The sequence below is a fragment of the Myxocyprinus asiaticus genome, chromosome 46, assembly GCF_019703515.2.
Source record: "Myxocyprinus asiaticus isolate MX2 ecotype Aquarium Trade chromosome 46, UBuf_Myxa_2, whole genome shotgun sequence".
In the NCBI taxonomy this organism is placed as follows: domain Eukaryota; kingdom Metazoa; phylum Chordata; class Actinopteri; order Cypriniformes; family Catostomidae; genus Myxocyprinus; species Myxocyprinus asiaticus.
This window is the reverse complement of record NC_059389.1, coordinates 25,372,477-25,397,039: the sequence shown is the minus strand read 5'-3', so window position 1 is coordinate 25,397,039 and position 24,563 is coordinate 25,372,477. Positions and strand designations below refer to the sequence as shown.

The following is a 24,563-nucleotide window of genomic DNA, read 5'->3' as shown; positions in this document are numbered from 1 at the left end:
CTCTGGATTTAGTGTTTTTATATATAGAGCGTCAAGATAATGATGATGATGATTATTATTATTATTTTACATATAAAACAAATTCATTAAATTAAATTACAAACAGGTTTAGAAACAATGCCATTTTATCCCATATAAAAAAATATTTTTTTTTTAAATAAAATCATTAATCTTTGGATCTTTTGGACATTTAATTTATTCACAGGAAGAGTGCAAACCTATGCACAATTAATACTAACTTTTTTAAACAAGAAAAACTGTAGAGCTGCAAGAGCAACAGGTAATTTCACGGTGTAGGGCTTTATTCAGAATTGTCTAGTGGGATTGACTCACCATAGTGGGATTGAAGTTCGGGATGTGCACGGACTGACGCCCGCAACATGATGATGGATCTCTGACTGTTGACGGAGGATCTTCTCCTCAATTTAAAAGAACCTGGAGGTCACTGAAGAATCACATAAATTCAGAGGTACGTTTAACTTTAAGTGATGTTATAATTGGGATTTTGTGTATTTGTCCAATTGTTATGTGTTTGTAGGTAGTAAGTGTACAGCAAGTGTATATTGGCTATGATTGTTTTCCATCCACGAGCAATAATATAATTTTTCATATGTGCGATTACAGTTGGAAAGATGCCAGCGTTCATTCTGAATGCCCAAAGTATTAAAAAACATTGTTGATTTATTACACTTTTTCTTCCCCAGCCACAGTATTGTCACAGTATTATGACATTTATTGCCTGTAATCCTTGATCATGCTTATGTTTCTCTGTTTTTGTTCGCATACTTGGCACCAATCTCTTGGAGCGTGTACCTCTGATTCTTGAGGTGGAGAGGAGTAAGGAGAAATTCTGGCACAGTTATACAGTCTGAAGAAACTGCAAAGAGCCTATCACAGGTCTGTGTCAAGGGTGAGTGGAATGCTGTAGTATAACACATTAGCTAGCCAAGTGCAAAATAATGTTTTACAGGACATATATTTTAAGTCTTCCTTTTTATTTGTATAGTGCTTTTCACAATACATATAGCTTCTAATCACTGGTAGCATTAATACTCTTCATAACTGAAGAGTAACAGAGTATCGTTGAGTGGCTGCAAAATTTAAGTTCAGATGGGGAAATTTTTTTGCAATTTTGTTTGAACAAATATTTTCCATTGATGAGGATGCCCCTTTGAGGGACATGTCAATATTCTGCATGTACTGTATGGCAAGATGCTACCAGATACCTTGATGGTTAAAGACTGGATGCAGCAAACTTTTTCATGGCGGAGAGGTCTAAGTAATATCACAGATAATTTTATGTAAATTATCATCTTAAAATACATGTTTGATTTCAGTGTTGCACGTGGAACAGCAGGTTAGAACTACATTGTAAAGACCAGGGGGGTATGAAAATGAGAGGGGCACAGAATTTTTCTGTCACTTGTGCATTTTAATATTTTTATATTGCTGAAAGTTGTTGAATAGTTTACCCAAAAAGGACAATTCTGTCTTTTACACACCCTAATGTAATTTTAATCCAACATGACTCTTTTCTTCTTTGTAACACAAAAGGTGAATTTCTGGTGGCGATACATAAACCACAGCAAAAGTATTTGAAATAAAAGGTGCGATGTATTCCAAGTATTCCAATCTGTAGTGATATGATCACTTTTGTAGGACTTTACTGGTTGTTTAGATCAGTGTTACTATCAGAAATAATTGGTAATTATTTCTTTAGTTATTAATTAATATTTAAATTAATTAATTGAATCTAACTCATTAAAATCTCATATGGGGCTCCAGTAAATGTAGTGCGCTACATTTAGGAGCAGGTTTGGTTATTAGCAATAATTAATAATTATCAAAGATAATTATTAATTATTAAAATCAATAGAACATTGATTAGAATCAATGTTAGCTTTTTTAATCCTTTAAATCAACAATTATCAAAGATAATCATTAATTGTTAACATCGATGAAACATTAATTAAAATTAACGCTAGCTTATTGATCATTCAAATTCAACAATCATCAAAGATAATTATCAATTATCAAAAATCAATAGAATATTAATTTGGATTAACATTGACGGGGCACCACCCTGGAATCAGGGACTAATAACCAGATAGTATAACAGTCTCAATATTAGATTGTTTTCTTAGGAAAATCGACATCCGAAGAATATTGATTTAAAAAAAAACAAAACAATGAAGGTTTGAATCCGAGCACTGACATCCCGTCAGCATGACACAGGCGTATGCAAAACAAACCAAAACACTTCTCTTTGTAATATAACAAAGTTTATTTATGCAGTAATATCAATTAATAATTAATACAATGCAGTCAATAAACTTCCGACTTACAACTACAAACTAAACAGTGATATGATTAGATATGGAAATAAAAATAATCCTATAACACGAGGAAGGTGTGTGTGTGTGTGTGTGTGTAAGGAGGGACGTGCACAAAATGGCGGACGTGACTCTCGTGGAGAGTACGTCACATGAGATATCCGGCCAGAGAATATGGCCGCGAATGTGGGTGGAGAGAAACCGGTCAATAGCGTCTACCAGATTACCGCGTGTCTCTGCTTGTACGATAACTTAGGGACAAAGCTGAGCTTTATCACGGAGTTATCTACTAGCCAAAAGTGTGTGCGAGAATGTTTGTGAGGGGTCACGTGTGTGCGTGTGGTTAGTACGAGAGAGAGAGAGAATAAAGTGACGGCCCCGCGATCTTTGATTCTTTAATGGATAAACTCAGTGTGCCGGTCTCACAATAGTACCTTAAAGTAATACCTTGAGTATTAGCCGCAATGAGCGGACTCGGCGGTCCGTAAACTGTACAAGCAATAACCTTGAAACACAAGAATAACACACTATAATATTCTATCTCTGCCCAGACGTAAACCTCTTACTTGAATCGCATGAGGATGCAGCTAGAATGTGTGTTCATCTGTCATTTGACTCCGATTCGGTTCCTCAAGGCTCAGGTGATGACCATTTCCTTGCTCTGTCGGCGGGTGGTACAGCTGCTGATTCTTGGCGGGCTGGCGGAGAAATCAGCGACGTCGACTTGATTGAAGATGGAAGAGAAATCTTTTCTCTCTTCACTTCTGCAGGCAAACGGATGAAGATGCGGATTGCTCGGCAGTCTCCTTCGGATCCGTTAGAGTGTTCGGTGGAACACAGAGTAATCTCAATGCGTCCAGCAAGATGGAGATTGTATGGCCACAGTTTCAAGTCGGACGTTACTTCCTTGTGCCACGAGGTTGCACCTGAGAGCAGCGATGAGCTGTGTCTACGCACGGCGAGCAAAGTTGCTGGAAGCAAATCCCGGAAGCATCTCAGAGTTATTTCTACTCCCGATGACGTCATGGTTGAGGGGCGTTCTGTTGTGAAATCCTCATCCAATAGGAGTTGAGAGTTCGATCCTTTACTGAGCAAGGCTTCATGGGATTTGTAGTCTGTTTTGGACTCCCTTTGTTTGATTTTGGCACGGTTTTTTTCAGTAGGATTTATGACGGAGTGTGTATCAGGCTTTTACGACTGTTAGGCCTGCCTTTGTCTTCTATCTGAGTACATGAGGCCCAACACTTTGAACAGAACATAATTTAAGTTGTTATTTACTATCAAAAAGCAATAAAGCACTGAAAACCTCACTGGTTCTCATTGCATCCTGTGAACAAACTTGGAATATAGTATAAGTAGCATTGATTAATTAATGTGGTTTTATGGTATTTTCCCCTCTTTTTGAGCTTTTTTTAAGTCACCATCCACTTACATTATGGCCAGTAAACACTAACATTCACCTTTTGTGTTCCACAGAAGAAAAAGATATACAAGTTTGGAGTGACATAAGGGTGAGTTAGGATATCATTTTTATTTTTGGGTGAACTATTTCTATAAGACTGGTGTGACCACTTTAATAGCAAGTTAATGTGAATGATTAACTTTTCATTACTATCAATTTTTTTTTTTCAGTTATGTGATGAAATTGACTGAATCCATTCATCAACTGTCCAGTGCTTCAAAGAGGGCTTCACTAGTATTGTGCATGAGCTTGCACCAAATAAAATCCTTTTGGCCAAAATATACATTGAAGCAAGAGAGGAGATGCTTGCAGATGATCTTCCAGGTATTTACTGTGGCATTACTGCAGATTATATGAGTAGTAAATTTAGTCAAACAAATGTTTTTGTTTTGTCAGAATGATGTAATACTGTAAGTTTTGTCATAGCAATTTAAGTAAAGCTTGGAAAGTTGTTTTTGCAGATGTTGCATGGTTTTAATACTGTTCTAACATTATGTTTCCTCTTACAGTGTGTTGCTGATACATCATATGAAAATGGCTTTCACCAGGATGGTTCAAGTCCTGATCAAATGGATGGTGTGCCGGGGGAATAAGGATCAAAGAGGGGGTAATTGCAGCCTTCAGTGCATACTTTCTTTTTTAACATGACTTTTTTCACCCTGTATGAAAAATATGCTCACTTCTTGCAATGTGCTATTGCAAAGATATGAGTCAAGAATCATTCAAAGATGTCCTGTGTTCCAGAAGAGACTATTAACAATGAAAAAGAAAAATGGTCATATTAAACTCACCCTCATGTTGTTTCAAAGCTGTATGACTTTTCTTATGTGGGGACAGAAAAGGAGATATTTTTAATGAATATCACAGCCCACACTTTCAAAGCAATGGCAGTGGATAGAGGCTCAATTTAAGGCTTAGAGGACCCAAAAGATGTCATAAAAGTAGTCCATGTGACTTGTGCATCTAATTTCAAGTCGTCTGAAGGCATACGATAATTAATTTTTTTGTGAGAAACAACCTTAAATGAGAGAAGCTCCTTCTAAGTGGTTTGTGTGTTCATATGTTCATTTTGTTCTTTTTTTAAGCTTTAAAATGAGGTTCTGTCAATTGCCATTGTGTTGAAAAGATAGCCTGTGATGTTCATTAAAACCTCTCCTTTTATGTGCTCCTAAAATTTATTTTTGGTTGAGTATTAAAGGGTACTGAAGTTCAAATGAAATGTGTAGTCGTATTTTTAAAGCAAAATGGCTAAAAGAAAATATGTATCCTACTGTATTTGATGACAAATTGTGATTCTGAGATGTTTAAAGTGTTAATTCTGTGACATTGTGAACAAAAATGTGAAATTATTGAATGTTTCATGTTGTTAAATAAATGATTAAACATCAAGTTGGCAGTTTTTAATATGCTTTATTGAGTATAAATTTGCCATTCATGAGGTGCAAAGTGCTTGTCACTGGGGTAGTACCCTTAAAAGGCCAAATTTGCACATTTTTCCAAGGGTACATTATAGTACCATATCACTGAGGTCCAAGTTAGTCACCAAGGGTACATATTTGCCTCTTAAAAGGTACAAGCTGTAAGGGTACGAAAATGTACCCACGTTTAAGGGTACACGGATGTACCTTTGAGGGTATTGCCCCAGTGACAAGCCATTGTACCCCTAAAGGTACAAATTTAGCACTTTTTCCTGATGGTGTAGTTGAAGAATATTTAGAGTTTAGATGTAATGCTGTTTGGCATTATTCGCGCTCCTGTTATAAATACATAACCAATGCATGAAAACAGAAAAATCTGGAAAAATGTGAGAATAAAAACTAAAATCTGAAAAGTTTTCATAAAAATCAATTCAATTTCTTTAGTACCTGTACTTTGTATAATATATATATATATATATATATATATATATATATATATATATATATATATATATATATATTATAAAGTACAGGTACTTAAGAAATTTAATTGAATGCAAACAATTTAATCTGTCCAATTAAAATTTTATACTGTACAGTACAGTAGTAAAACAAAATTAAGTTAATAAAATAATAAAAAAAATAATTAAAGCAGAAGAATAAAGTTAAACTAAAGAAAATCCCAAATTATACAATTTCTGTTGTTAAAAAAATAATCTGACAATAAAAACAACAATATGTAAACTTTAGGAATTATATAGGCCTAAATCTCAGCCATTGTGCACAGTGGTATTACTACTAATACCTTCTCTTTTGACTGGCTTAACTGCACAGATGAAGTACTAAGTACACATCTGTTTGCAATACGTTCCACATGTACAAACATTGCTGCAGAGTCTCAGACTGTGTGCCCTGCAAACTCCATACCTCCAGAGGGCTCCAAAAAATGTCTGTCTGGATGAGGGTACAAAAATGTTACATTTACTGCAACATGCTGTTAGGTAAATGTGTGCTGCAACATTTATCTTTTTCCTGAGCAATAACGTGGAGGTGTTTAACTGCTTTTTTTTGTTTGTTTGTTTTTTTGCAACCAACCCTGCTAAAAAGACCAGCTTAACCAGCATGCAGTTCCAATGCTAGTCTAGGCTGGTTATGCTGGTTTGGTACTGGTCTAGCTGGTGGACCAGCATAGACATGCTTTTGCACATCAAAAACTAGCTGATAAAGCTGCCTGACCAGCAAGGTCATTCCGATGAAGCTGGTTAAGATAGTTTAAAAGCCTGATGCAGACACCAGCACACTAACATCCCATGCTGGCTGCCACCCAAAACACAACATAAATTGGTGACCAGCAATGCTGGTTGTTTCAGCTGGGAAGGATTTAAGGTGTATGTCTATATAGAAAAGACTTATAAAATAAGCCTACTCTGAGAAATATTTACTGGAGTAAAAAGTGCAACAACTAGCCCTGGTCTCCCCCGTTGTTGACTATTCATGATTGTTCAAGGGCAGCCAAGCCCAAACTCAGGTGTGGAAAAAGTCTCCTGACAGACAACTTAAGGGGATCACTTACCATGGCAACAAATGGCCATAACACGAAAGGAATCGTCAGTCGCTATACATCCGAAATGGTATATAAGTGGATGTATACAGGCCTGTGGAATTTGAGACTCTGGGCCAGTAGATTTCTGAATGCGTTCGAAATTCATCGGTTTATACAGGAGCGGATCTACTGGTCCGGATACAGCTCTTTTCATGCAGTGAACCTAACTGCCGTTCATTAGTGTTCCTTCATGTCTTCAAACGAAACGATTACTGTATGCAACTGAAATGTGTTGCGCCAGCAAGACCCGGTAATCACAATCATGATTTGTTCTGCACTTGTAAGACGGATTCACCGACATTAACGTGATATACTAAAGTCACGTGATCGCTCGCTTGTGTATGATTTACGATTGCTCGCTATCTGAGCCTCTAAGCCAGACTGCTGTAGCTCAGCAGCTTTGGAATCCATAAAGACAGTGAATCATCTAGACATATGCTGCTCTGCTCAGCGGCAGAAAGTTTTCAGGGAGATTTAACAAACACTACTGTTCAAAAGCTTGGAATCCTTAAGACATTTTTATGTTTTTGAAAAAAATTGTTACTTGAGGATTTAAAATGCTACAGTCAAATCCTGCTAATTATCTAACTATAAGTTACCTTAAAAAGTTTTTTTTTTTTTTTTTTTAAATATTAGATTGAACAGGATATGTCATTTTATTACTTGAAAAATTATATTTTGGTAGTAAAAGGGTTTGATTTTTCTAATTACAGTGAAAATATGATATTTAATAAGACAGTGGGCCTCATTCATGAAACACGAACAGTGAATGACAGTGTTCATTCACAGTGTTTGGTTTGGATAAAGACAAGCGTTTCTCTGGAGAAAACAGCCATCCATGCAGAATTTAGCTTGAATGTCGCTCAGTATTTAAATCAAGGTGTTGGTGGTGTGTTATGTGTAAACCCTGAAATTTTACTTTATTATGTTGTGGAGCTTGTTCATTTTCTGATGATTGAGTTTCAAATATATACGGCTATATTTGAGGGGCTGCACATGTTAGCCAATCATAACAGTGGGCGTTAACATCGAAGTTTAAAGAAGACGCTTAGTCCAAAACCGATTGTTTCAGAAAGAAGGCCAGAGACTGGGTGGAAAATTATCATATATTAATCAATTATGACTGTTTGTTGCAAATATGTATGTCATGACTCCTTTAAAGGAATAGTTCCAAAAATGAAGAAAGCATAACAAAAACCTCTGAGTCATTCTTGCCAAACTGGTTTCAAATGTTTCTGTAAGGTCTTCTGTTCACTCCTCCAACAAGCTAGGATTCGTGTGTTTTCTCTGTAATCTCTGTTATGAGGGAAAAGATACATTCAGTTTTGATCATTCCTGAACGTTTAGATTTGGTGGATGGCCAGTTCTTGTCAGATTCACAGACTTTTTGGATCACCCCTGTTTTGCATGAAATAATCATGTCCTTATAATAAATGTCCTGATATATTGGATACAATTTTATACTTACAATTTTTAAAGGTGGAAATCATATTAGTTTGTTTTCTTTTATCATAGTATCACAATTCAATCAACATATCAGTGATTTATTTATTTTCTACCTAGTGCTATGCAAACTTCTGATGTGAAAAACTAGTAATTTGATCAAAAGGTTTCAAACAAGACATGTTTTCTTGGGAGTATTGTTCTAATTGGTAATCATTTTATAGGTTTCCAATTTAACTTTCCATTCTGTCTTTTGTGATTTCCATTTAACTGACAAAAACATTTTCAATGATGACGTTATACTCCAGGAAATTACATCATTTTTGGTGGGAAAGCAAAAGCACAAACACAAACTAGTACAGTATTAGCAATGGATTTGACGAATTCAGTGATGTTTTGTGGTATTATTTGGTTTATCTCCCTTTAAACATTTCATCCTGTTTGATAAAACTCTGATATTTACATTAAAAATACATTTATAAAAATTTTAAAAGATAGTTGACACCCTCATGAAAGCTAACTGTCAATCCCTCACAGAGCAATGTTATCTTTAGCTCTTTATTTTCACCGTTAAGCATCATATGAATTTTCTTGCCATTGCATAAATAATCAAGTTAAAATTAACAAAGTTTATATTTTAATATTTAAAATTACATTTTTTAACGGTGCTTTGTGGTATATTACAATTCTTCGAATCAAGTACAATAGCAAGCTGGGATTGTGTGTGTGTGTTTATGTTGTTTGTAATTCACACCATGTAATTGTTCCTCAGGCCTTGTTCAATGTGACATGCACACATTAGTATAAAAGGCCCCCATAGTGCTGTTGAACAGATGTCTGTACATTCCTGTTGGGAAATTGAATAAAATCTTTCACTCTCACTCACTTTCTCACCAATAACCACCACTACCAGCAGCCTCACTGACTCGAACTACTAGGCTATATTGTTTTCAGGCACTCATGACCTTGATTTAAATACTGAGCAACATTCAAGCTAAATTCTGCATGGATGGCTGTTTTCTCTAGAGAAATGCTTGTCTTTATCCAAACCAAACACTGTGAATGAATAAAGTCATTCACAGCAAGGTAGAAGACCTCCCAGCAACCCTTGTGATTAGGAACTTGTGGCATGGGGGGCGTGGTCATGTGTCAGTCTGCGGGAGAGGAAGAGCGGTAAGGCTCGTCACCTGGCTCATAATTATTTCTAACACCTGTCTCTCATTATAGTGATGGCGGAGGGAGGCTTAAAAGGCACGCCGAAGCATCAGAGGGGCAGAGAGTGTTCGCCAAGCACGACAGCCCGTACTCAGAGAGAGAGAGAGAGAGAGAGAGAGAGAGAGAGAGAGAGAGATTGTGTTTGTTTATGTTTAGAGTGCTTTCAGTTATTAGAGTTCATATTCCTTTGTTATCGACGGTTACCGTTGATTGTGTGTACAGTGCAGAAGGACAATAAAAAGTCTGACTTTGAACCTGCTTCGTTGTCTCCTGACTCCTCCATTGCCCCGAACTAAGAGCTTGTTACAGAACTACAGTGGCCCCAAAAGTTTTTTTGGACACCTAAGGTCACATAACTCAGACAAAAGTTGGGGAACAAATGTGGAGTCTATGTGAAACTCTATTTCTTTCCATTTCTTCATCCTTAACATACACCAGTCAGCCACAACATTAAAACCACCTGCCTAATATTGTGTACGTCCCCCTTTTGCCGCCAAAATCAGTGCCAACCCGCATCTCTGAATAGCATTCTGAGATTATATTCTTCTCACCACAATTGTACAGAGCAGTTATCTGAGTTACCGTAGACTTTGTCAGTTCGAACCAGTCTGGCCATTCTCTGTTGACCTCTCTCATCAACAAGGCATTAACGTCCACAGAACTGCCACTCACTGGATGTTTTTTGTTTTTGGCACCATTCGGTGTAAACTCTAGAGACTGTTGTGTGTGAAAATCCCAGGAGATCAGCAGTTACAGAAATACTCAAACCAGCCCATCTGGCACCAACAATCATGCCACGGTCAAAATCACTGAGATCACATTTTTTCCCCATTCTGATGGTTGATGTGAACATTAACTGAAGCTCCTGACCTATATCTGCATGATTTTATGCACTGCAGCCACATGATTGGCTGATTAGATAATCGCTTGGATGATTGTTGGTGCCAGACAGCTGGTTTGAGTATTTTTGTAACTGCTGATCTCCTGGGATTTTCACACACAACAGTCTCTAGAATTTACTCCGAATGGTGCCAAAAACAAAAAAAAACATCCAATTCTGTGGACGGAAATGCCTTGTTGATGAGAGGTCAACAGAGAATGGCCAGACTGGTTCAAATTGACAAAGTCTATGGTAACTCAGATAACCACTCTGTACAATTGTGGTGAGAAGAATATCATCTCAGAATGCTATTCTGAGATGCGGGTTGGTGCTGGTTTGGTGGCACGAGGGGGCACAATATTAGGCAGGTGGTTTTAATGATGTGGCTGATCGGTGTATATAGAGAAAGATACAGAGAGAGATAAAGAGAAAGAAAGAGAGAGGGAGGCTAATATGAATTCTCAGGTTGGTTCTTAGCATGGAGTAGCGTCTGGAGTAATGAGCCAGCTGCAGTGGCTGCATAGATTGAGGTGGTAAGGCCTGCTAAAATCAAGCGGCCCCAAGAGGGAGCCGTCAAGGGCCCCAGCAATGACTACATCGGTAATTACTTCCACCCAAGCTGTTCCGCCATCCTCCCCCATGTTGAAGACTGAGATATGTTGATGATAAACAGCCTACCAGGACAATGGCAGTCAGTCTTACCTTTACAGCTATTCTGACAGTCTGACAGTTATGACTATCACTCTTACCTACAAGAGTATCTTTTATTTATCAATTATCTGTTGCAAGTTGTCAGCCTACAGTATATGCTGTCTCGTGTAGTATTCATTTTGTAGCTGATTTGAGGAGGGGTTTTTGTACTTATTGAATTACAGTGCATTTATTTGTGCCTTGCTGCAAAAAAAAAAAAAAAAAAAAAAGTAGTTTTCAAACAAAACTTACCAAGGTTAATGCTTAATACAAGAAAGAAAAAAAAAAAAAAAAACGTAAAAAAATAAGCTTAAAGGGAAACCAAGTTTATTTATTTAACCCATTGATAAACAGATTTAGCTTGTTTTAAGCATAAATCTTGTAAAATTATGTTACATTTCTTTATATCTTAAGTAATTTTGCTTGTCAAGTAAATGTATTTTGTTTTGAAGATATTTAGGTAGTTTTACTGGAAAGCGAGATGAAAATACTGTTTAAAAACAGATTTTTTGCAGTGCTCTTGGCTGAATAAGTATTTAGAAATGAACGTAGAAATATATGTAGTTCGCTGACTGAAAGTGACTGTGTTGTTGTATGAAATATTGATTTTACAGCATATCCATCCATCTCGCCATCTGTCTGCCGGTACATTCTTCTGTCTATCCCTGCAAACCATCCATCCATGTTCTTCCTTTGGGACTATTGGCTGTCAGATCACTGTCTGCATGTGGAGGGATTTGTGGCCCGTAGAAAATACACCAAAATAACAAACTAACACATACACACACAGTCAATAATAAGGGGTATTGAAAGAGTTTTGCTCACCAGTCGTAATATTAAGGTAAGGTTTATGATATTCGAGAAAAAAAAAGAGGTTTTTGATTAAGTTTAAAGAATCAATAAAAAGAATCTGGTCCACAATGCAGCTTATTCTGGCCATGAACTGCCCACTAAGACAGGGAAGTTTTTTGTCTGATCGACATGAAAAGTGACCAGTCACAGTTTGTTTTGTTTTACGTGCCATTTAGTGGAGGGGTTACTATATCTGAAATAGCGGATACCACAAGGATGGAGGTGCCGTTACAGAATGCACCGATAAAAATATCGTAGATGTGTGCAAACTTTGTAATTGAAATTTCCGTCCATCCAAAAGTAAATAAAGCACTGATTATTTCACAAATATAACTCAGAAAACAAAGTGTAATATACAAGCTTGAACTCATGAAAATTACGTGACCGTGGCAAAATGTTTTCAAAACGAAATTACGTGCTTTATTACATGTTTTGCTGCAGTTTTCCAGTAAAATGTACAGCAGGGGGCGCCAAAAGTGAGTGAAATGGTGTCATAATCAGGCAAGATTTTTAAGATGAATGTAAATGGAGGTTTTAATGAGTAAAACGTACCTCCTTAACCTAAAACTTTAACCTAAACCTAACCAATAGTGTCCTAAAAGCAAATTAAAGGTAAAATAAAACAGACATCCTTGCCATAAACCAACTCCTAAACCTAACCGAAAGTGTTTTAAAAGCAAATGTGACATGAAAAGCACATTTTCTGAAGCAAACACATCGTTTCGTGTTGCTTCTATGACACGTCTCACATGCTTGGGTGGGCTCGAACCTCAGTCCTTAGAGTTCAAAATCCAACGCTCTATCAGGTGAGCTACCATGGAAGCTAATCATGTTGGAATAAGTGTGGAAATGTTGGTGGGTCCCATAATACAAGCAATAAAATATATAGTGTTTGAAGTTATGTGCTAGAGTAAAAGTTTTTTGAACATAACAAAGCAGTGTGTGAGTAATAAAGTGAAAAACAATTGTTTATAAAGTCATAATCAGCCGTTGTAGTCATGATTTGTGTGAAAGTGAAAAAAGTGCACTGTTGTTGTAGCGTGTCTAGTGTTAATTTCACCAGGATACTGCAGCAAAACATTGAATGCAAAAATGTACAGTAGTTATAGTAACGTTCATTCTATAACACTAGGTTGGAATGTACAGTTTTGCTTGTGGATATCTAGTTGACTTGTTATGAAGTGTCTCAACCAAAACTCTTAATATCTTTCGAAGATTTTATGTCTCTAACTGGCAAACTTTGGTAAATACAGCGACAAGTTCTTAGACATCGACACCTTGACACATGACTTAGTTTCTAGGCAGACTGGTGCATTCCCTGTCTCCTGAAAGTTGCGTAGCGCCAGCCAATCAGATCTAAACTGGTGATTTCCACCAGTGTAATATACATCAGATTGTCAGTGAACAGAATGTGGGCGGTTTCGGGGCGTGTTTAAGTTTAATTAAAGAAAATGAGGTCATCATAGACTAGTTCCTTGGTCTCAGATTAAGTCTTGGGTCAAAGGGACTTCAACTAGAAAAACAATATTGACTAAATAATTTAGTTAAGGGCATGGTCTTATCTTTATCTGAAGAACTAGACCTTCCCCTGCATAAATTATACTGGTTAACTACATTTCCAGGCTACAAAATGGTCAATGGATGACCTTCAGCATGCATCCTTCAGAAGGTGTGTTTGCTCCTTTGAGGTGAGGTGGGGTAAGACCTCCTACAGCGCTGTCTGTATTGAACATGTTTGACCACTCAGAGGTAGAAGAGATTTTTGACAGGAGCTCTTTCTGCTCGGCAGGAGGTTATCGCATACCGCGCATACACGACCTAATTAAACCCACACACATGCTAATACACACACTTGCTTTACTCGTCAGTCCAGTCTTTGCTTTTCATACCTCAAACTTGATACTTTCTTCACTCTGCTCCCTTGTATGTTAATGACCTTCAATGATGTCAACACTTAGCCGCGTCCCGTGCATGAGTCTAGGCCTTCAGTGCGATTCATGCCATTAAAAAAAACACAGTTTCACAATGAATGAGACACCGTATGCCTATCATACATTACGTGGCAGTCAACTAATAATACCAATTGACATTATAAAAACACATCCACGCACGAAGGCCAGAACCAAGGAGGTCTAATACCAAGAAAAGCTCTCTAATAATATTTGCAATTTAAATTTAGCTTGCAGTCAGTGTATACGGTTGCTTTTCAAAACTTGATCCGACACTGAATGATCTCTTTCTCTGTGGTGATGTGGCAGTGACAGCTGACTCGTCAGCAAGATCTCGCACTCTTCACTTTCAAATTACGTACGTCACTTAAAGCGTGTTGCTTCACTCAAGGCCAGCTTGAAGGCCTGGACTGGGACATATCCTAAAGATCACACCAACAAAGAACAAATAAATCAATCTGATTGGCTGATGAATCTGACAATCTGACTTTAGATGCCTTTTCACTGCAGTGTTTAGGGATTCTAAAGAAATTCTGAAGGCCTGATGGGGTTGAGCTCAGACTCACGCGCTGCTTTGGCTAAGGAGCATGGCTTCGGGCATGCGATTTGTGAAACAGTTGTCACAATTTGCTTGTAAGCATCAAGGAATAAATTCTGATTGGATAAACTTTTTGTTTTTTGCTATTCGTTTGTAGATCAAATCAAATCCCTTCATTGTCACTCAACCATATACACAAGTGTAACAGTGGGTGAAATTCTTGTGTGCAGTGCCAAGCAACACAGCAATATGACAATTACAATAAACATCTGATTTACACATAACACAGTTTACAGATCTTGTTACACAACACAATATACACCTAATAATATACAATATACAGTATACACAAAATAAGAAGACTGTATACAATAAAAATACACTGTAATCAGTGGAAATAAATATGAAGTGTTGTGTTGACATTCAGCTGTCGGTTGATAGTCAGTTGCCAGTGTGTTATTAAGAGATGTATAAAATGTGAGTCCAGTCTGGGGCTAATAAAGTGAATTAGGAGTGGAAAGCGATTGAAAATACATAGGCAAAAAGGTCAATGAGAAGGGGGAAAAAATATTTATTTATTAGGCATGTTACGGCAGCAGAGAAGGCTTTGTTGGCCCTGAGAAATCGCCACTGTCAACACTGTAAAAATTGTTTTAATTGTAACGTTAGAAGAATGTAAAAATGGCTATTTTTATTGTGAAACTGATCGTCTTGCTAAGAGAACTTGATTGAGAAATACTGGAGAAACTCTGAGAACTCTGAGTTTGTCTGCGTGTTAAGTTTTTACTGCATTGACTAATCACAGTGCCCCTGTATCTCCTTTCAATTAAACTCTGTTAATTCATTTACATTCAGTTAGCAAAGACAGATTCTAACGTTGTACGATACCAATATCCTTCCCCTTGTGACGCTGGCAGTCTAAGAAATGAGTTTTCAATTAAAGAGGCGAGTTTGACTTCCTGAATCCCTCTTGATGTAGCGTCTCTTCATTCTGAGAAAGTCATCAAATTCTCACATGAAAGTAGCTGTTGAGAGCTCATTACAGAAAGCACCTCACCGTGCCATCCCATAAGCCCTCATGATAGTGGTAAATAAGTCATACAGAACAATGGAACAAAAACACCATTAAAGAATCAAATGAAGTTGAAGAATAGATTGGGGAAGTTCGGGGGCGCTTGATTAATTTCACTGCGCCATAAGTGCACGCTGATATCAGGGATCTATTGCGCTCTGGGATCTAGCTTTCCTTGCCTAGCCATTCTAACCCTCAGGGAGTCGCTAACAATAATCGGTATATATCGACTTGTTATTCAGATTTAAGTCGACCTCATGAATTGTAATGGTGCTTAAGCTTGTAATTACCTTGTTTATGTGTGGTGAACGTATATTAATTTCCAAAGCACAGAGCCCATCTGGAGGGCAAAAAAATGAATAAATAAAACAATAAAATAAAAAACAAATGCAGAAAACATTGAGCAACAAAAATTCTTTAAAGTCTGGAAACATTTTAATTAGCTAATAGAAACTTGGTTGTTTTCATAATACAGCAAAGGCATCTAAAAAGAGCTTATCGAGAATTTATCCAGGACACAGTAGATACTGTAATATTAATTTGTATATTTTAGAGGGTTTAACCATTTTATATTTTATTTTAGTTATATTATACTATGATGTTGCTATTTTAGATCCCCTATCCCAGCCCCATTCCTAAACATAACCTATTATCAACAATTTAAAACACGTAACAGACAGATAAATGTAGTCATAATAATTTTAGTTACATTACACTATTATGTTGATATTTTTGAACACCTAACCCCACCCCTACACCTAAACCTAACCGATTCTCAATAATATAAAAGATGATTACCAGCTTCTTGCATTTACCATCATCAAATACACTTAATTCAGTTGCATTACAAGAATGTCAAATATATTTCTGATAAACTAAACTTCTGGGTATCGAGAGAGGAAGTCAGTTATGTAAAACACCATCTGCATGAGGCACCAAAAATACTATTTGACTAACATGGAAAGTTAAACAATCATACATATTAAAAACAATGTCACACACTGTATACACCAGGGGGCGTTCCTTGACGTCACGTGCCGCAACAGCTTGAGGCTGTCTACACTGAAGGCGTCAAAGTGAACTTCTGCTTTCTGCACATTATAAATGACGTGCAGAAAGCATGGACCAGTCAGCTGTAAGCTCAAATAAACTTCAGCAAGGGTTAAACAGGGAAAATAACCTTTACTGTATTTTCAGTGGAAATCAACTCGTATAAACATTGAATTATTATATAATTATTATTGAAATGTTATTGTTGCTGGAGTTGCATAAACGTGGTTAAACACAAAATGTAGCAGAAACATCTCGAGTTGGCTTTAATGTAGCTTTAATGTAGTGGAAGTTATTTAAATATGCAACAAACAAAATTCATGGCAAAAAGATTTGGACCCACTTTATATTAGGTGTCTTTAACTAATTTGTACTTAAGGGATAGTTCAACCACAAATTAAAATTCTCTCATCATTTACTCACCCTCATGCCATCCCAGATGTGTATTACTTTTTTCAGCAGAACACATAAAAATAAATAAATAATATATATATATATATATATATATATATATATATATATATATATATATATATATATATATATATATATCAGCTCAGTAGGTCCTTAAAATGCAAATGGATGGTGATCAGACCTTTGAAGCTCCAAAAATCACAGACAGTCAGCATAAGCTTCATCCATACGACTCCAGCGGTTAAATGAATGTCTTCTAAAGCGAAACGATCACTTCTGGTGTGAAAAAGATCAGTATTTAAGTACTTATTAACTATAAACCGTCGCTTCCGTTAAGCAGCAGTATACGTGTTCACATCACGAGAGGGCTGAGTTCAGGTGGTTTCTCATGTGACGTATTCGCGTTGGCATGTTACGGACGTAATCTCACGTTTTTTGTTTTTTTTTCTCTTGGTTGAGACATCCGGGACGAGCACACAAATGCCCCATCGTGGAAAACATACAGATACAACTACAGATCTAAACCAAAACCAACGAAGCTTCTGTACAGCATTCCTCATACTCAGTTGTAAACAGTGCTGCTCTTCCAGGTGTGTCGCACATGCATCTGTTCTCACGTGAACATGCCAACGCGATTACATCATATGCTGCTGGCCGGAAGCGATGATTTATATTTAAAAAGTCCTTAAATATAGATATTTTTTTTGCACCAAATGCGATCGTTTTGCTTTAGAAGTCATTCATTTAACCGTTGGAGTCGTATAGATGACGTTTATGCTGACTGTCTGTGATTTTTGGAGCTTCAAATGTCTGATCACCATACACTTGCATTTTAAGGACCTACTAAGCTAAGATATTTTTCTATTTTTCTTCAAATGTGTTCAGCAGAAGAAAGAAAGTCATATACACCTGGGATGGCATGAGGGTGAGTAAATGATGAGAGAATTTTTTTTTTTTTTTTTTTTTGGGTGAATTAACCCTTTAAGCATTTGATACATACTTATTTTGTACATACTTGTTGTTGCATTGTACTTACATTTAAAGTACCTGCATTTAATAACATCTGTAGTAACACTGTTAACCTAACTCTACCCCAACCCTTACCCTAAACCTAACCCTAATCTAAGCCCTAACCCCTCAGTAGCAGAAAATGTGCATTTTGTGAGAATTTTGCAGAACAATATGTAGTTACACAATAAATACATCGTATTTTATGTATTTTAATATAAGTACATAGTAGTTAAAGACACCTAATATAAAGTGGGACCAAAGACTAAAACGTATTATATTTGGTAAGTAAAATCCTTCTATTTCAGATGGACGGTATGATAAAGTGGCTGGAGTAGCTCTGCTAATAGAACGGGCATCCGTTTACTGTTGGTGCTACGCTACGTAATGTGCCGCAACGGACGCTTCAAGTGTAGACAGCTTCATTGATTATAATGTAATCTATTTGCTTTTGACCCAACTCGCCGCCATTGTAGACAGTGTGTCAGGTGTCACGGTTAATTATTCAGGTTACTGTTTCCAAGTCTATAACATTGTTATTCAAACAAACACCAGAGTTCTCAATGACCCAAAATGCCGTTAGTTGCATTCATAAGACTTCTCGGCATTGAGAAGCTCTGTTGGATTTTCTGAAATGTCAGTGTTAAGTCAGTAATGAGGTGTTTAACAGGAATAGAGATATGACAATGAGAAGAGTGTGTGATGCTGAAGCATGAGTGGAAGAGGGGCAGAGCTGAGGTGAGAGCTCTCTCAAACAGACATTTATACGAGCGCTCGAAATGAAGCTGAGGAAAAGAAGCTTAATCGTGAGGATTTAGTAAATCTTCATGTTTAAACTTTGTAAATGACAAAAATCCATAAAAACATTCTTTGGTGTCTCAGAAATACTTTTCTGAAAAAAAAATAGTATTTGTAAGTAGTAATAGTCTTTCAGGGCCTGTAGGGATTTCTGCCCACCGAGGTGCACCACATATGTTTGTGTAGGATAAATGAGGCTGCAAAAGACTCAAGCTGTGGGGGATTGTATCCCAGTCCATCGATCCAGCCGAGAAGATGAGGATACAGCTCTTACACACACACGCTGTCTCTCCTCCACCTGGCTTCCTGGCCGCTCTGAAGAGTTTAAAGATGGCACACTCCTCTGATAGCTTTATCTCCAGCAGAGTGGGAGGTTTTAGGATGAGTGGAAAATGGGAAAAGGAATGAAAGGGTGGATAAATAAAAGTATCAGTCTGGATTTTACTACTTTCTCTGCTGTTTCTCAGTGGGAGACCTGGGAGTGGGACTGACGGTTTGCTTTAAAGGAGCTGTGCTGACTTTTCCCCATTTCAGTAACAATAGAATGATTCGCCCTTCTGTCCTATATGCATGTACACTACCGGTCAAAAGTTTGGACACACCTACTCATTCATAATTATTAGCATTTTCCACATTTTAGATTAACAGTAAAGTCAATAAAATTATGAAAAAACACAACATAAATTCAGTCAAACTGGTCCAAACTTTTGACTGGTAGTGCATATAAACATACAACAAGGGAGCAGCTAGGTTCGGAAAAAACTCCTATCTTCTTCTACAGGATAAACAGAAGTGTATTTCTAACCCCAGCAGCAATACTCTCTCTCCACACTACGGTGGATGTGCTCTCTTACAGCTTCAAACGCAGGAGCTGAGCTTTGAATCTGAGAGTTTGAAGCATGGGAGGCACATAGAATCCTCCAACACACAGCAACACAACAAAGTTTAATTCATGAAGTGGCGAAGTATGCGTGATGCAGCGCTGATGCAATCACTTCCACACTGACAACACATTCATGATATTCAGAATGTTAGAAGGGACAAGCCTTTATATGCAAGAATAAACCATGTAGATTATGTAGGTAAGGGACGATGTACAGTCTTTATCGTTATCAGAAAATAAACCCTGGGTGATCAGGACTGTTTGAATTTGAATGTATTGGATGTATTTTGCAATAATTACCGGCTGACATTATTTATTGTACATTATTAAGCTTATTTTGCAGCTTCTTGCTAAATAAATAAGCCATAAACCGTACTAACCAGCTCCAAGTATTACAAACTTTGATTTAAAGCAAAAAAAGTGTTTTTAAAGGTACAAAACTCTGTACTCAGTCTTTTCATGAAGCATTGCAAATGACGAAATTGAATTAAAAATTATGTGAAAATATTAACCCTTCTATGGTATTGAAAATAGGCACCTCCCTTTGGTATTCGCAGTCATTTGTGACTGGAAGTGTCAGATGTGTAACCCTTTTTTTATGATGATGATGATACCATTTCGTCTTTGCTGAATTAAAAACAATAAAACTATGCATTTATTTTGGTATTTTATGCTATTTTGATCTTATTATATTATGCTGGCAATCAAACCTGACCATGGCGTTACAAAGAGAAAACACATAAGTATTTTTTCTACTAAGAATTTATTTCAAACATAAAAATGTAATGACTCAAAGTAAATGCATAATAATGTCAAGAAAATGAACTGCAAAATTCTGAAAATTCAATTAGAGTATAAAACAGGAAAATCAGAGTAAACATTTTGCAATTTCAGACTTTCTATAGTAAAAATTTATTTTGCAAACGTGTGTGTGTGTATGAGTGTGTGTGTGTGTGTGTGTGTGTGTGTGTGTGTGTGTGTGTGTTTGAATGTGTCAGATTGCTGTCATCAGCAGGAAAACAACAAATGACTTGTAATAACAACAATGACCAAAAGATGGCTGTAGAGCTCCACTTATTGTTGTGTGTGTGTGTGTGTGTGTGTGTGTGTGTGTGTGTGTTGCATTCTGAATGTGTTATCATTTCACCCCTTCATTTCTGAGTGTGTGTTTAGCAATATTTTATTTTTTTTTTTTTTTTTTTTTTTTTTTTGACAAATGTAAAAAAGGCTCTGTGTTATTATTGTCTCACCAATTCATTTTTGTGTTGTGTAAAGCCCCGTACACACATGCAGCGACTTAATCGTTTGATGTCGCTAGTCTGGGTGTTCCTTCTGTTGTCACTCTAACGTTATGGGTGGACTGCATGTCTGGCCATGTCTTTTGAAAATATGATCACAGATGAGGCATTTTGCTAGTAAAACTATGATTTAATTCTAATTTAACAATTAATCCATTTTCGTATCCCTAAAAATGCACATTCTGCAGGGGAGAGTGTTTTATATGAACTGCAGCAGTGCTCATTGCTTCATATCATTAATAAGATGAATGATCTATCAATGTACGAATCAAACTCACTCAGACTGCTGAAAATTTATTTTCCATGCATCATTTTTTTATTATATCCATGTATGTGGTACAGACGAATCATATAGAACAGTGAAATCGCTCACAGAATCTTTAACTTCTCTCCCTGCACTCAACTCCTTTATTTCAGAGATAGATGACGTGAGCTCTACTGACACTGTCTTCACTCTTATTGGTTGTTGCTCCCGGAAGTCGCTCCTCATTTGCATAAAGTTAAACTTTTCTCAACTTTGTCGTGTCGCTCGCCACACCCACATCTAGTCACCAGAAGTCGCTGTCACTCGTGTCACCAATAGTTGCCAACTCTCATGACAATGAATGAGATGAGATCGCTTTGTCGATGGAACTCGCTACATGTGTGTTAGGGGCTTGAGTGTGTTTGTGTGTGAGTGGGTGTGTATGTTTTGCACTAAGGATGTTTTAGAGTCTCACCCTGTAATTTCTGTCTGTTTTTTCTGCATTGTGGCTGATTTATTGATTGTATTTGACAGATTTAAAAAAATTGCTCTGTTTTTTGGTCTTTCGTTGATTTTCAATGGTCGAATTCAATGGATTTTCAATTTTGACCGCGAGTACCAAAGGTATCACTTTTTTTGTTTTTTTTTACGACCTCTTAGACTTTTACCTCTTTTGTGTGTTTAGATGGCAAATGGAGAAAAAGTCACCAAGTCTTGTACTGCTCAGATAAAATAAACCATTTTTACTAAATGAGGAAATTTATTTAAATCAAAATTGACCGAATACCATAGGAGGGTTAAACAAATGATTTAAAGTTGTTGATTTTAAGTACAGAAACAATATATTTTAAGTTTATTGCAAATTATTCAGATATGCTGTATATAAATGTAGTTTGAGAGTGTAGGGTGTCTGACTCGATTGTGACTTTCACAGTGTGTCATGGGAGTGGACTGTTGCTGCAGAGCTCTTATGGTGCTCTTTGTTTACCGCAGTTCTCTGATTGGTGGATCAATCTCTTCAGGATAATGGCTGTTGATGGGGGTGGGGGTGGGGTTGATGGGCCGATATAATGCTGATATCCATAGAGTAGGGTGGCTGATGGGCCGATATAATGCTGATATGTCACACAATTTAATTTAACCTCCTGAGACCCGAGCGTGAATGCTGTGTGCATTTTCATGACAGAAGTCTCGCAATACCCAGATGACCAGTTTGATATCACTTAATCCCCAAATATGCTGTCATTACTCATAAATTTCAGTCTGCTGGATGACGCGATTGACCAATCAGAATTGAGTATTCCAGAGAGCTGTGTAATAATATGGCATTAATGACAAGATAGAAGTGATGAAAGTGTGAGAATTGTATAATAGAACACTAAAGGTAATGGGCAGATTTAGATATACCCGCATTTATCCACATATATTATGTAGGACATTATATAGTGGAATTAGCCATGTTTGACCACCCTTATAAGAAGGATAAATGACAAATGATCAGATTAGAAATCTGAATAAGAATTATCCACCGTTAAATATGTAATACAACAGGCTCATTGTATCTGCTCACAATTTATATGTGGAATTAGCTTAATAAGGGAATTGATTAATTCACTTATTGAAAGAATTAAGGTGTACATCTGATCACTCGGCCACGCTGAGTTGATATGACGCATCTGTTAACTCTTTAGAGTAATACTATTCTCATGGCCATTGAAAAATAATATCAAAAATATGTTGAAATACTGTTTGAGCTCGGAGCACAGACCTTTTAAAAATCAATTGACAAGACTATTTATCAAAATATGCCACAGTCAAGTGCTCTTTCTAATCTACAACATAAAACTAACACATAGACAAACATGAAAAATAGGTTGGTGAGTGAATTGTAACAGAGTAAATTGAAATTTATTGAGTCTAGACAGTGCCTTGAGAACCAACGATACGTCATTTAGTATACCTCGATTTGCCATCGGGTTACCCGAAGTATTAAAAAACACACCCACACTTTCTAGCAAAACTCTGGAGATTTACTTGCATTTCGTTGCGTTTCCTTGCATTGCTTTGGTTCTTTTACTGTGTCAGTGGAAAGTTCTGGTTGTTCCGTCGATGTTTTGGACCTCTATTAAGATTGTGGACACCGGGTATTTCGTTGCTGGAATGATGAGGTGGGCATTGAAGCGAGGCCTCCCGCAAGGGAGACTTGTGACTCCCCGTCAAGTGTGTGAGTCATAGTGCTGAGAAGAGAACTCTTTTCGGAACTTTGCATTCCGAGATTTCCTGAACTCTACATTGTGCGGAACTTGGGCAGAGGGGCGCCGAAGTTAAGAGAGGAAGAGGCAAGAGTGTGGAGAAAAAAAACAAACAAGAGGCTGAAGAGTGTTTGTCCTAGGCGAGGTGGTTTGGTTGAGTTGAGGTTGGCCGCACCCCAAAGGTGTCTTGAGCCAATCAGAAGTGTCTTTTCAGATACCATGTAAACATCTCTCTATCCCTACTTCTGAAGGTGATTAATGATCCTTTGTGTAAAGGCCTCTTGAAATTCTGGCTCGAAAAAGTACGTTTTAATCGTGACCTTTTATATCTCGGATACAATGAATATATAAAAAATTAATGAACATAAACATTCCTGAAATGCAGTGGGTACCGTTCTTGTAATATGACATGAATAAGACAAGATTGAAGATTATAATAATCAATTTGTCAGTTAGAATAGTGATTACAGGTCATAACAATATCATTTTCAGAATTGTCTAGAAAGGCTAAGTATTGTGTACATTTTGGTACAAAAAGGTAGATTCTATGCATTTTAGAGGGTTAAATCAGCAAAGTACTGTGACTTTGTGTGAAATGTTCATGGATTATGTTGATATATCCTATTTACAGTTGCAGGATAAGATAGGCCAATAAACGTTCAGTCTGTGGCTTTGGAGCATGGAAATAAGATCCATCTGAGGTTTCTCGGGAGAGTCTCTTGCAGATGGTTGAGATGTGATGTGATAACCATTAAGTGTGGGGGTATTTCCTGATTTATAACATGAGTGAGGAGGGTTCTGAAGAAAGGTTATGTGCTATCCTGAAAAGTTTCCTTTGTTCAGACGATAGTTAAGATTAAACTAATGTGCATTCTTACACAAGGTTTGTTCAGACTTAACCCTCTGGGGTCTGAGGGTGTTTTGGGCCCTGGAGAAGTTTTGACATGCCCTCTGGCATGTCAAAACTTGACATGCCAGAGCTTGACATTTGTGCTTTTTTTCAGTTGCTTAAAAACATATTAATGGCTAAAGTCTGATAACACTGTATTCAGCACAAACTGGGCTACAATAATATGTGAACAACATGTATGTACATGTTTGTATTTTTGAGAAAATAATGTTTATGGGTGGTTTTTGAAAAAACAAAAATTTTAAGTCACT

At 37.0% G+C, this 24,563-nt stretch overlaps 1 protein-coding gene and 1 long non-coding RNA gene across 5 annotated transcripts in view; both read left to right on the top strand.

The window, feature by feature from the left end:
• The window catches only part of LOC127435663 (serine/threonine-protein kinase BRSK2-like), a 316,801-nt gene that overhangs the window by 126,906 nt on the left and 165,332 nt on the right, over positions 1-24,563 (top strand). The gene's annotated exons all lie outside the window — the stretch shown is intronic.
• Positions 576-5,109, top strand: LOC127435668 (uncharacterized). Of its 2 annotated transcripts, none has more exons than XR_007896281.1 (3): positions 576-910; positions 3,966-4,119; positions 4,305-5,109. It is a non-coding gene; the product is annotated as an uncharacterized LOC127435668 (long non-coding RNA). The 2 variants fall into 2 exon arrangements; XR_007896282.1 differs by lacking the exon at positions 576-910 and adding an exon at positions 3,811-3,844.